At 38.4% G+C, this 14,612-nt stretch overlaps 1 protein-coding gene across 21 annotated transcripts in view; it reads left to right on the top strand.

Annotated features, from left to right (window-relative positions):
* The window catches only part of LOC101883723 (uncharacterized), a 321,837-nt gene that overhangs the window by 207,007 nt on the left and 100,218 nt on the right, over positions 1 to 14,612 (top strand). The window lies entirely within an intron of this gene.

Here is a 14,612-nt window from a genome sequence, read left to right as displayed (position 1 = left end):
GTGGTCAAGTGTCATTTCAAAGTGTATTTGCAAGCAGTTTAATGATCATTTTAGACAAAAAATAAATAGATGTAAGTAGGAATAACAATTAAATTATAGTGAACTAAATGAATTTCATTGGATAAATGTAACTAAATAAAATTTATTAAATCCAACTTATTTTGATTGTTTAAATCCAACACAAATAAATTGAGTAAATCCAACCTAATTTGATTGTTTAAATCCAACACATATAAATTGAGTAAATCCAACTAAAATTGTTTGCTTAAACTTAACCCAATTCAATTATTTGCAACAGCTTGCCTTAAAAAAATTAGGTAAATCCAATGAATCATTTTTTTCAGTGTACCTTTCCAGCTATTATTTCATTGCCTCCATTTGTCTCTCCATCCATCCATTATTTCATGGCTCTGGCTGTTCATCCAACTATCGTTTCATTGCTCCCATCCATCCGTCCTTCCATCCATCCATCCATCCTTTCCATCCATCCATCCACCCATAGTTTCATGACTCTAGCTATCCATCCAACTGTTATTTAATTGCTTTCATCTATTCATCATCCATCCATCCGTTCATCCCTCCATTTATCATTTCATGATGTGACATCCCTCCATTCATCCATTCATCCGTGGCTCTAACTATTCATCCAACCATGATTTTTTCACCTTCATCCACACATCCATCAGTTTCTTGGCTCTAGCTATTTATCCAACTATCATTTCATTGGTCATATCCATCCATCCATCTAGCTATACATTCAAGCATCATTCCATTGCCATCATCCATCCATTCATCCATCTACGGCTCTAGCTATCCATCCAACCATCGTTCCATTGATTGCATCTATCCATCCATCCATCCATCCATCCATCCATCCATCCATCCATCTATCCATCCATTCATCAATTCATCCTTCCATCCATCACTTCATGGCTTTAGGTATCCATCCAACTTTCTTTGCCCAATTCATCCATGCATCCATCTCCCCATCCATCCATCCATCCATCCATCCATCCATCCATCCATCCATCCATCCATCCATCCATCTAGCTTTACATCCAAGCATCATTCCATTGCCATCATCCATCCATTGTTCTTGCTATCCATCCAACCATCGTTCCATTGCTTGCATCTATCCATCCATCCATCAATTCATCCTTCCATCCATCACTTCATGGCTTTAGGTATCCATCCAACTTTCATTGCCCAATTCATCCATGCATCCATCCATCCATCCATCCATCCATCCATCCATCCATCCATCCGAGTTAAAAGTCTGTGTTTCAGCAGTCTCCGTGTTTCACACTGTGTGTCATTGCAGTCTATAAAGGTCTCCTTTTGGATAGTTACTGTAGATGTCACTCAAAGCTTTAGGTCCCCACTTAGCATGTGTTTTAAAAAAATTGTAAAACATAAAGACTCATTTTTCAGTTATATTATGAAAAAGGACCTCAAGAAAATATTGTATGTAATTTGTGTTCCTTTAAAATGAGCAGAAACCCTGGTCCCCGTATAGTAACACAGACTTAGGTGTGTGTTTGTGTGTGTTGTGTTTTTGTGTGTGTGTGTGTGTGTGTGTGTGTGAGAGAGAGAGAAAGAGAGAGAGAGAGAGAGAGAGAGAGAGAGAGAGAGAGAGAGAGAGAGAGGGTTAGAGAGTACTCTATGAAAGGTGAGTCTATGATAGGAATATAAGAGCACTAGAGAAGCATTCAGTCTCTAATCCCAGAAGCCTTTGAGTTCTTCAGAAGTGAACAATTAAAATTCACCCTCAGAGAGAGAAACTCAGCAGCCATTGCAGCAGGATTTGTGGCGTCGTGCCACAGTCTGAAGGATAGAGAGTTCTGCACATAACCTCCATCTGCAGATCCCGGGGAAATGATAGCACGGCAGCCAAAAAAGTCATTTAGGCACTTAAATCAAACTTAAACGTGTCTGGATTACATTGTATTCATTGCACAAGGCGTCTGAAAACAAACAAAGGGGATCGTTTTCTGAGGGTTTTCACATTGACTTTCAATCAGGTTTATAAAAGCTCATAAAATAAAATTCTTAAAAATTGCTGCTATTCAAAACAGCAATTGCTTCATTATGAGCTTAGAATAATACATTATTAAAAACAATGTTTAAAAAAATAAAAAAAGCTCCGTTTAATATTTTGTCTAATTATTTATTTATTTATTTAATGATTTTTATTTATTTATTCATTATTTATTTATTTTCACGTATTTGTTAATTAATTTATTTTATATTTATTTATTTAAAAGTGTATTTGTTCATATGTTTATTTTATTTTTAATTTACTTGTTTATTTATTTATTTATTTGTTTGTTTTTTTGTCTTTTATTTGTTCATTTGTGTATTTACTAATGTATTTATTTATTTATTTATTCCTTTATTTGTTCATTTATTTGTTTATTGATGTGCTTATTTATTTATTCATTTATTCATTTATTTGGTCATTTATTTATAAATTTTTCATTAGTTTGGTCATTTACTTGTTCATTTTTTTATTTATTTGTTTATTCATTCATTCATTCATTCATTCATTCATTTATTTATTTATTTATTTATTTATTTCATTTATTTGGTACTCTTTTGTCATATTAGAAATAAAAAAGCATCCAGTAAATTATTTTTCAATATTTTTTTGCATAAATCTGTTATATATAAACATAAAATCAGTGTAATATAATGAATTTATGTATCATAAATCAGTCCTAAGGTTCAAAACTAAGAAATTGATTAGGAAATTACAGGATTTTAACTCTTTAAATTCATAAATTATATCATTGATTTGCTTTAAAAAAAAAACACACACACAAAAAATGACATTTTCTTTATAAAAAGTTGTTCTGGACTGGATTGTTTATTTTATTTTTTTTAATACTTTTTATCAAAGTATTGGACTTGTGAAGCAACATTGCCTTTGATGCATTGTTTTTTTTATAAATTTGAACATTTTCTCTCCCTAATTTACTATTGGTAGCTGTTTTTGTCACACTGACGTCCATTATAAACACATTTCTTTGATTACAAAGTCATGACACCATATAATCATGCATTTTTGATTCTTGGTGGTTTTCCCTGTAGGGAAAAGGCAAAATTTGATTAGTTTTACTGTTTATGATCAGGTGATACCACTAACCCTTTAGAGCAGGGATGTCAAACTCAATTCCTGGAGAGCCGCAGCCCTGCACAGTTTAGTTCCAACCCTGCTCCAACACACTAACCTGTAGGTTTCAAACAAGCCTGAAGGACTCAATTAGTTTGATCAGGTGTGTTTAATTAGAGTTGGAACTAAATTGTGCAAGGGCTATGAGATATAAATTAAAATTATTTCATATATTTTTGATTAGATTTATATTTTACATTTTTTTAGAAATGTAGAAATGTTCAACTGAATTGCTCTAATTATGATATAAATTAAAACATGACAAATGTAAAACTATATTACATACTGTCAATTGTCAGAGAAGAGCAGAAATTATGAGGTCAAAATGTTAACTTTAATCTCCATCATTCTTCTATGCCATTTAAGTATAAATTAATGAAGTAAGTTCATTCATTCATTTTCCTTCAGCTTAGTGCCTTATTTATCAGAAGTCGCCACAGGGGAATGAACCGTCAACTATTCCAGCATAGGTTTTATGCAGCGGATGCCCTTTCAGCTGCAACCCAGTACAGGAAACCACCCATACACTCACATTCTCACACACGCTCATACACTACAGCAAATTTAGCTTAATAATTCTGACTTCAACTCTAAATGCATCCGTCTGTACATCTCAAGGCTTTTGCTCGTCTCTTCACCAGCATGATTACCTAACCAAAGGTGACTAAATCTGATTGGTTGTTCTGACCCTTTCTACTTATACTATGTATGTGTGTGTGTGTGTGTTTGTGTGTGTGTGTGTGTGTGTGTGTGTGTGTGTGTGTGTGTGTGTGTATATGTGTGTTTGTGTTTGCGTGTGTGTGTGTGCGTGTGTGTGTGTGTGTGTGTGTGTGTGTGTGTGTGTGTGTGTGTGTGTGTGTGCGTGTGTGTGTGTGCATTTAAGTGTGTGTGGATGGAAGGGACAAAGCAAAGCACACAAAGGTCAGTGAAGCATGTGTCCGAGTCGGTCCGTAATCCATCCTCCCTCTTTAGAACGCTGGAGGAAAAAGCATGAGAGAAATAGGAAAAGCCTGTTCGCTGTCAGCTCGGGGAAACAACATCAGATGGAGAAGGCACTGTGGGGGAAGATAGAAACCGAATGTGCTGAAGTGAGAGAGAAAGCCGGAGGTATTTATACGCACACACACACACACACACATATGTATATAGTTGAAGTCAGAATTATTAGCCCCCCTGCATATTTTCCCCCAATTTCTGTTTAACGGAGACACATTTCTTAACATAATAGTTTTAATAACTGAGTTCTTATAACTGATGTTCTTGCTATGAAGACAGTATATAATGTTTTGTTTTTCAAGATACTAGTTTTCAGCTTAAATTGACATTAAAAGGCGTATTTAGGTTAATTAGGCAAGTTAGGGCAATTAGGCAATAACAATGGTTTGTTCTATCGACAAAAATTTTTTTTAAAAATCCGCTAAAGAAGGCTAATAATATTGAGCTTAAAATGGCCAGAGCCATATCATCTTGCAGCCCTTATTTTTGAATTTTGTCCAGAAATGTAGCATTACGTTTGTTAAATTTACAGTAGACTTGCAGTGATACAGTGCATGCTAACTTCATTCATCACCTTTTCGGCCTAGTCCCTTTATTCATCTGGGGTCGCCACAGCAGAATGAACCGCCAACTTATCCAGCATAAAACATATGCTGGATAATTTGCCGGTTCATTCCGCTGTGGCAAGCCCTGATTAATAAAGGGACTAAGCTGAAAAGAAAATGAATGAATAATTTAATTTATTTATATATATATCATTCATTCATTCATTTTCTTGTCGGCTTATTCTCTTTAATAATCCGGGATTGCCACAGCGGAATGAACCACCAACTTATCCAGCAAGTTTTTACGCAGCGGATACCCTTCCAGCCGCAACCCATCTCTGGGAAGCATCCACGCACACATTCACACACACACTCATACACTACAGACAATTTAGCCTACCCAATTCACCTGTACCGCATGTTTTTTGACTGTGGGGAGAAACCAGAGCACCCGGAGGAAACCCACGCGTAGGCAGGGAGAACATGCAAACTTCACACAGAAACGCCAACTGAGCCGAGGTTCAAATCAGCGACCTTCTTGCTGTGAGGCGACTACTGCGCCACTGCTTCCCCCTAATATACCATATTAATAATGATATCCAAAAATGACAGTATAATATCGAGAGTTAATTTTAATCTCACAGCCCACCTGCAGGATCGCTGAGGCCCACTTGTGGACCACCATTTGAGAATCCCTGATTTGGGATACACCAAAATGACAATTCTGGGCAGAAACTGAAAATGCCATTTTGTATAGCTAGCATTGCCAAATTCATCTTTATATATGATCAATGTGAGACTCATATCAGCAATATGGGATAAAGTTTGTCCCGGAATAAAGCCTGACAGGTTTATTGGCAGTCCGGCATGAAGCTGAACACTGTTGTGTAAGACTAAATGGCTTTATTCTGAGAAAACAACCATGCTTGATGCACTTTGCTCTGCTTATTATATGGCTACTTAACACAAAACATAAAAATTTGAGACAAAACATTAAGAAGTAATTATTAGTTAATTATACAGTCACAAGATAACACCAAACAGTCAAAAACATGAAGCTGACAGAAACGTATAGATTAATCTAAGTGTTATTCTTTAAAGGTGCAGTATGTAAGTTTGACATCCAGTGGTTGAAACAGGTGTTGCATTCCTGGTTCAAAACACGCAAGAGCAGTTTGCCAGATTGACAACATCACCAGGAGTGTGGCTGACTATCGAAGCTGAAGGCTGATTTAAATCGTGTTGTAAACGAAAGCGACGGCAACAGAAGGAATATTTTCCATACTAAAAGGAGTTTTTGTTTTAACCAACACCGGAAATTAATATGTTAGAAACGGCTTCTATTTGCATGCCGAACAACAGAAAACTGACAATGATCACCTCAGGTACGCCTCATGTGCTTTATTCAGTGTTAAATGCTAATAATGCGAGTTTGAACGTCATTTTCACATGACATTTATTGCCTTACTACTGAAAGCAGCAGCAGGGGACCCCAATGATAACAACTGGGGCCCCTAAAGTGCATGGGCTTTTAGAATCGTCCACACTTGTATCCATCCTTTCATCCACCCACCCACCCATTCATCCATCTATCTATCTATCTATCTATCTATCTATCTATCTATCTATCTATCTATCTATCTATCTATCTATCTATCTATCTATCTATCTATCTATCTATCTATCTATCTATCTATCTATCTATCTATCTATCTATCTATCTATCTATCTATCTATCCACCCACCCACCATCTGTCCATCCATCTATCATCCATCCATCTATCATACATCAACCATATATCCATCCATCTAACATCCATCTATTCATCAATTTTACATCCATCATCCATGCAACTACCTTCTTCCATCTATCTATCCATCCATCCATCTGCCCATCCTATAACCATCTATCCATCTACCCATCTATCCATCCATCAGTATATCCACCCACCCACCAAATGTCCATCCATCCAAACAACCAACCAACCATCCACCCATTCATCTAACGTCTACCATCGACCCATCTATCCATCCAAACAACCATCCATTGATTGGTCTATCCATCTACTATACATTAACTATATAGCCATCCATATAACATCCATCTATTTATCAATCTTATATCCATCATCCATGCATCTACCATTCTTCCATCCATCTATCCATCTATCTATTTACCAATCCTTTCACCATCCATCCATCGACCCACCCACCATATGTCCATCCATCCATCATCCATCCATCCATCCATCCATCTATCCTTCCTTCCATCCATCCATCCATCCATCCATCGATACAACCAACCATCCATCCATCCATTCATCCATCCATTCATCCATCTACCATACATCAACCATATATCCATCCAACATCCATCTATTCATCAATTTTACATCCATCATCCATGCAACTAACGTCTTCCATCCATCTGCCCATCCTATCACCATGCATCCATCTACCCATCTATCCATCCATCAGTATATCCACCCACCCACCAAATGTCCATCCATCCAACCAACCAACATTCCACCCATTCATCTAACGTCTACCATCGACCCATCTATCCATCCAAACAACCATCCATTGATCGGTCTATCCATCTACCATACATTAACTATATAGCCATCCATCTAACATCCATCTTTTTATCAATCTTACATCCATCATCCATGCATCTACCATTCTTCCATCCATCTATCCATCTATCCATTTTCAATCCTTTCACCATCAATCCATCCACCCACCCACTATATGTCCATCCATCCATAAATCCATAAATCCATCCATCCATCCATCCTTCCTTCCATCCATCCATCCATCCATCCATCCATCCATCCATACAAGCAACCATCCATAAATCTATCCATCCATCCATTCATCCATCTACCATACAGTACATCAACCATATATCCATCCAACATCCATCTATTCATCAATTTTACATCCATCATCCATGCAACTAACTTCTTCCATCCATCTGCCCATCCTATCACCATGCATCCATCTACCCATCTATCCAACCATCAGTATATCCACCCACCCACCAAATGTCCATCCATCCAACCAACCAACATTCCACCCATTCATCTAACGTCTACCATCAACCCATCTATCCTTCCAAACAACCATCCATTGATCGGTCTATCCATCTACCATACATTAACTATATAGCCATCCATCTAACATCCATCTATTTATCAATCTTACATCCATCATCCATGCATCTACCATTCTTCCATCCATCTATCCATCCATCTATTTCCAATTCTTTCACCATCAATCCATCCACCCACCCACTATATGTCCATCCATCCATAAATCCATCAATCCATCAATCCATCCATCCATCCATCCATCCATCCATCCATCCATCCATACAAGCAACCATCCATACATCTATCCATCCATCCATTCATCCATCTACCATACAGTACATCAACCATATATCCATCCAACATCCATCTATTCATCAATTTTACATCCATCATCCATGCAACTAACTTCTTCCATCCATCTGCCCATCCTATCACCATGCATCCATCTACCCATCTATCCATCCATCAGTATATCCACCCACCCACCAAATGTCCATCCATCCAACCAACCAACATTCCACCCATTCATCTAACGTCTACCATCGACCCATCTATCCATCCAACCAACCATCCATTGATCGGTCTATCCATCTACCATACATTAACTATATAGCCATCCATCTAACATCCATCTATTTATCAATCTTACATCCATCATCCATGCATCTACCATTCTTCCATCCATCTATCCATCCATCCATTTCCAATCCTTTCACCATCAATCCATCCACCCACCCACTATATGTCCATCCATCCATAAATCCATCAATCCATCAATCCATCCATCCATCCATCCATCCATCCATACAAGCAACCATCCATACATCTATCCATCCATCCATCCATCCATTCATCCATCTACCATACAGTACATCAACCATATATCCATCCAACATCCATCTATTCATCAATTTTACATCCATCATCCATGCAACTAACTTCTTCCATCCATCTGCCCATCCTATCACCATGCATCCATCTACCCATCTATCCAACCATCAGTATATCCACCCACCCACCAAATGTCCATCCATCCAACCAACCAACATTCCACCCATTCATCTAACGTCTACCATCAACCCATCTATCCATCCAAACAACCATCCATTGATCGGTCTATCCATCTACCATACATTAACTATATAGCCATCCATCTAACATCCATCTATTTATCAATCTTACATCCATCATCCATGCATCTACCATTCTTCCATCCATCTATCCATCCATCTATTTCCAATTCTTTCACCATCAATCCATCCACCCACCCACTATATGTCCATCCATCCATAAATCCATCAATCCATCAATCCATCCATCCATCCATCCATCCATACAAGCAACCATCCATACATCTATCCATCCATCCATTCATCCATCTACCATACAGTACATCAACCATATATCCATCCAACATCCATCTATTCATCAATTTTACATCCATCATCCATGCAACTAACTTCTTCCATCCATCTGCCCATCCTATCACCATGCATCCATCTACCCATCTATCCATCCATCAGTATATCCACCCACCCACCAAATGTCCATCCATCCAACCAACCAACATTCCACCCATTCATCTAACGTCTACCATCGACCCATCTATCCATCCAAACAACCATCCATTGATCGGTTTATCCATCTACCATACATTAACTATATAGCCATCTATCTAACAATCAATCATACATCCATCTATCTACCATTCTTCCATCCATCTATCCATCCATCCATCTACCAATCCTTTCACCATCCCTCCATCCATCCATCCACCCACCATATGTCCATCCATCCATCCATCATATGTCCATCCATCCATCCATCCATCCATCCATCCAACCATATGTCATATTTTTCTCTACATGTTTTTTTTGTTTCTTCATCAGCTGCTTTCATATGCTTTAGCTGTTCAGCATTTACAATCTCAGTCACCTTATAAGCTCACTAAAACTGTACCAGGATGCAAATCATTTGTTCAGCACTTTTAATTACTCACCGGAGAGATGTTATTAAGTTTGACTAATAGACAACCCACTTTTTCGTGTGTGTCTGAGTGTGTGTGTGTTTGTACAGAGCTCACAATTACTGCCTGAAGCCTTATATTTGATTAGCTATTGAATCACTGGCTTCAGAACTGACTGAGGGCAAATGCAACAAACGACGCGCCTTCAGGGTCCAATCAATCAATTGATAAAAGGCGTCGGGCCAGATCCGAGATCAGTTTAAATGCGCAGAGAGCTCCACACACTGCAGTTCGGATCACAGCGCTTTTGTCAACATTACTTTAAATAACTTCCCACCTACAGAGTGGAAGAGCTCTGCATTTGAGCAAGAGAAACTCTGTCCGTGGGGACAAAAAAGCACAAGGAAGGTACTTTATAAAGTTGTACAGCTGGTTTACTGCCAGGAGCTGAATCAGACGTGCAGTTTAATCCAGATATGAAACCATTTGCGCACTCTTTTTGGTGTAATATCGAGTACTGAAATGTAGAGTTGCAAGGATTTCATTCTGAGGATGGTTATATAATAGGTCTGTCAATCAATCGAATTATACTGATTGAAAAGTAATAAATATATCTGACTTCAAAATATGAGGCAAGTAGCTGCATTGGAGATTTTAGGTTGGGTCAACTTTTCATCCTTTTTAAGTTTCAAGAGTTCACACTTAGCTGGTGATTTAAAAAAGCTTGTTTGGCATGCTGTCCCGGGAGAGAGCCCCGAGCTTAAGGGATCCTCGAGCCCGGGGCTTCCTCCCGTTGGCAGTGCGAGAGGGGAGCCTGAGCTCGGTGGATCTCAGAACTCCCCGATTGCGCTAGCTAAGGGAACCACAGGGGTTAGACAAATGCTTGATTGTTATACGTGTTGAATGTCTGTGGATGGTGGGAGGAAACCAGAGAACCCGGGGAAAACCCACGCGGACACGGGGAGAACATACAAACTCCTTACAGAAACACCCACCGGCCCTAAGGGACCAGGGCCGGCAGTGTTCTTGCTGTGGGGCTCGCAGTGCCAACCACTGGGCCGCCGTGCCACCCAATCAGAGGTAAAGGAGAAGAATAGGGAAGGAGGGGGGTTTCTTCCAAACGAAGGTAAATGAGATGAAAACTGTGGTTATTTATAGTAGCTTAGGGCTCATGTGATTAGCAAATACGGGACCGGCCGTGATAAATCATAAGCACGTGATCCTCTCGAAATTAGTTTATGAATAAACTTCACTTAATATGCACTATAATACTGCTAAACAATAGCTTTGGTAGCAGAAGTGGCTTTTTTAAAAGGCGAAGGCCTCTTACACTTATTTTACCAAAATAAAATATGATTATGCCTTGATTTTTAGTTATTATTTAGGAATAGTACAATATAAAGTCATGGTGCAGTGGAAGAATATTTAATATTGTGTATGCCTCCCATGAGCTTGGAGGACTGCATCCAAGAACTAATATTAATAACTTTTATTTTCCAAATGTAAAACAGTTGGTTTGTTGGTTGTATGTGTTATATGCTTTTTGAAATGGTGCATTCCCCAGTCTTAAGCCTGGTTTATACTTGATGCATTCGCTTGAGTGCACGCGGCGAATGGTACGTCATCATGGAGTTTGCAGAGGTTCGATTTGGGTGTGTGCGGCATGATTTCGGCTGGCGGAGCTCATGTTTTTTTTTTTTTTTTTGAGACTCGAGATAGATTTGAAATGAATATAAATCACTTTGAAGAGATTTTGTTTGAAACAAGTATGCCTGTACAAACATCAATATGATCCATGAGCATAGAGATAACCAGATGACCAATAATTCTTGGCTAGAAATTGCAACAGTCGTGGAAAAGGAGGAAAGATTTTGTTAAAAAGTTTGGAAAAACCTGAGAGATAAGTTTGTTAAAGTCAAAAGAGGACATGGTAAAAGTGGAGACCCAAGTACACAATTACAGAATATGTTTTATTCACAATTTATAAGATTTACACTGATGTATATGCTACAATTTTGAATTTAAAACATTTTAATAGTTACAAAACTATAATTAACGAACAAATTATTTCTTTGAGAACTGGAAAGGAATATTTGAACCTATCGGTTTACAAAATACTGATGCCCTGTTTTTCTGGGTTTTATTGGTGATAATTATCTGTAATGTTGGACTCTTATTGCCTTTTTAGCATAAGTATAGAATAGAAACTAGTCAGACAGCAATGTCTGAATTGTGAAGCGGGCTGAATAAAAAAAAAAAAACATCTGTATTTTTTAGTAAGGGTACTTTTTTTGCTTTTATGTTTTCGATAATAAAACATATTTGCAGAGCAACCCATGTTTATTAATATTTTAATAAATTTGAATAGATAAAACTGTCCGAGATTTGAACAAAAACAAGTGATACATCAAAGTTTGGTTTAAAAAAAAATCTTGAATGGTTATAAAAATCCTTATAACTATTAAAAAAATAAATAAAAGCAATAAAAATAATTAGTTTAAAAATATTGAATGATATTACTGATATGACGTGTTTACTGAAACTTCCTACTTCTCTGTTTATCTGATTTTACGGTGGGTTTTTTGACCGCCCCCTGACGTTTTAAAGAATATCACAAGGGCGAATGCGGCAAGCATAAAAGCTTTGTACGTTTTGGGAAATTTTATGTTGGTGCAGCATCTGAGTGGTATTGATTACAGACCCTGCATTAAGTTATTATCATTTAATTGTTTATTATTATTTTTTTTTGTAACACGTTTTATTTTGATGGTCCAATTGAGTATTAGTAGACTGTCTGCTTAATATCTGTTATGTTGACGCGGGATCTAAGTGGAATTGTTTACCGCAAGCAAGCGCATGACCATGGAGCAGAGCTGAGCGTCACACCGCTTAGCTCCGCTCAAATGCTCTGGCGGCTACAGTGTACATCAGTTCAGTATGTTCACTGTGTTACATAATTGCCCCCTGCTGGCCATGTATTTCTTTTGTTAGACCATGTTGTGCTGTGCCGCAGTTTACTGCAGTGACATGCGGCATCACTTTAGATCACTTGTGTATTCTCAGTAGCCATCTCTGCAATGACTCAAATCACTTAATAGTCATCTGGAATGGCAAAGAAAGATTTCTTGCAGGACTCCTAGAGTTCATCAAGATTCTTTGGATTCATCTTCAATGCCTCCTCCTTCGTCTTACCCCAAACATGCTCAATAATGTTCATACCTGGTGACTGGGCTGGCCAATCTTGGAGCTCCTTCACCATCTTTGCTTGCAGGATCTTTGATGTGAAGGCTGAAGAATGAGAAGCGCTATCCTGCTGAAGAATTGTCCCTCTCCTGTGGTTTGCAATGTAATGGGCAGCACAAATGTCTTGATACCTCAGGCTGTTGATGTTGTTATCCACTCTGCAGACCACTCGCACATCCTTATACTGAATGTAACCCCAAACCATGATTTTTTTCTTCACCAAACTTGACTGATTTCTCTGAGAATCTTGGCTCCATCTGGGTTGCAATAGGTCTTCTGCATTTGTCATTCTTGTCTGCTTAGTATCACTGGTAGCTAAACTACAGTAGATTTCTTTGTGAATTGGGAATATGTTCAGCAGGTGTGATGCTAAATGTCACAGAGTATGAAATGTCACTGATCTTGTCCATTGAACTGCAGGCTAATTCATACTCTTGCCTGCTTTACTTCAGATCTTGTTTTATGTGACATTACAGCGGGTTTGTTCGTAAAGATGACCGGTTACTGATCTCAATACAATTTTAGAAAAGCTCTGCGTTCACAAGTTAACTAATCAACTAATATCAGAGACGGAAAATCTAATATTACAACACTTTGACGTGTTTGGATGATATTTTTTATTTTCACAAATGCAAAAAAATAAAAGCTGTTTTTATAAGTGAATAGTATTGTAACGAGGACACTGACACGGAGGGATCCATTATGCAGTATTTATTTATCAAGCTCTCACTCAAACACACAATATGCACCAATGTGCAAACACACATCAACAAACGTCTTAAAGGTATCAACACTGGTGGTAAACGGACACAGAGGGATTTACCAGACATGGGTCAAAGGCAGGCTGCGTGAATCAGAGTCTGTGTATTAGGCTTGGGTCGTGGGCAGGTAGCGAGTATCAGAGTCCGTGTATCAGGCTTTGGTCGTGGGCAGGCAGCGAGTATCAGAGTCCGTGTATCAGGCTTGGGTCGTGGGCAGGCAGAAGGCGAAGCAGAGTCAGAAACAGGCTGGAGTTGTACACAAGAGATCAGGCAGGAACTAACGCTCAGTAATGCTGGCCGGGGCTAAACAAGACTTCGCACTGACTGAGTGTTTGGAACAGGCTTATAAAGGGTACGTGGGTCGTTAGCTTGATTCAGAACAGGTGTATGCACAATCAGCGTATGTGGATGATGTAATGCTAGAAGTCCGGAGATGGCGGCCTCTGCTGGCCAGCGAGGGGAATGAACTGGACCGAGTCGGTGACAAGTATACACAGAGATTTTTCTTTCTTTCTCTCTCTCGATTACAGAGCCTGCATTCATTTATTGTTTTAATTGTTTATTATTTTTTTTATTATATTTTAGTTTTATTTTGATGGGCCATTTGAGTATCAGTAGACTGTCTGCTTAATATCTGTTGATACCGCTCCTTCAACAGACATTTAACAGACTATGTTACGAATTCAAACCTTGCTTGGCTCCACACAGCAAGCCAGACCCGTAACAATAAATAATATTAAATTCAAATAATTTGAACTCCTCTAAATTAATGAGGAGCCTGGAGTCTCATCTCCCGTTTAAAAGTAAAGACAACAACAAAATGAATGACCAACG

The sequence above is a fragment of the Danio rerio genome, chromosome 5, assembly GCF_052040795.2.
Source record: "Danio rerio strain M-AB ecotype USA chromosome 5, GRCz13ab, whole genome shotgun sequence".
NCBI classification, from domain to species: domain Eukaryota; kingdom Metazoa; phylum Chordata; class Actinopteri; order Cypriniformes; family Danionidae; genus Danio; species Danio rerio.
Note: the sequence above shows the minus strand (reverse complement) of the source record. Positions and strands in the feature narration are given on the sequence as shown.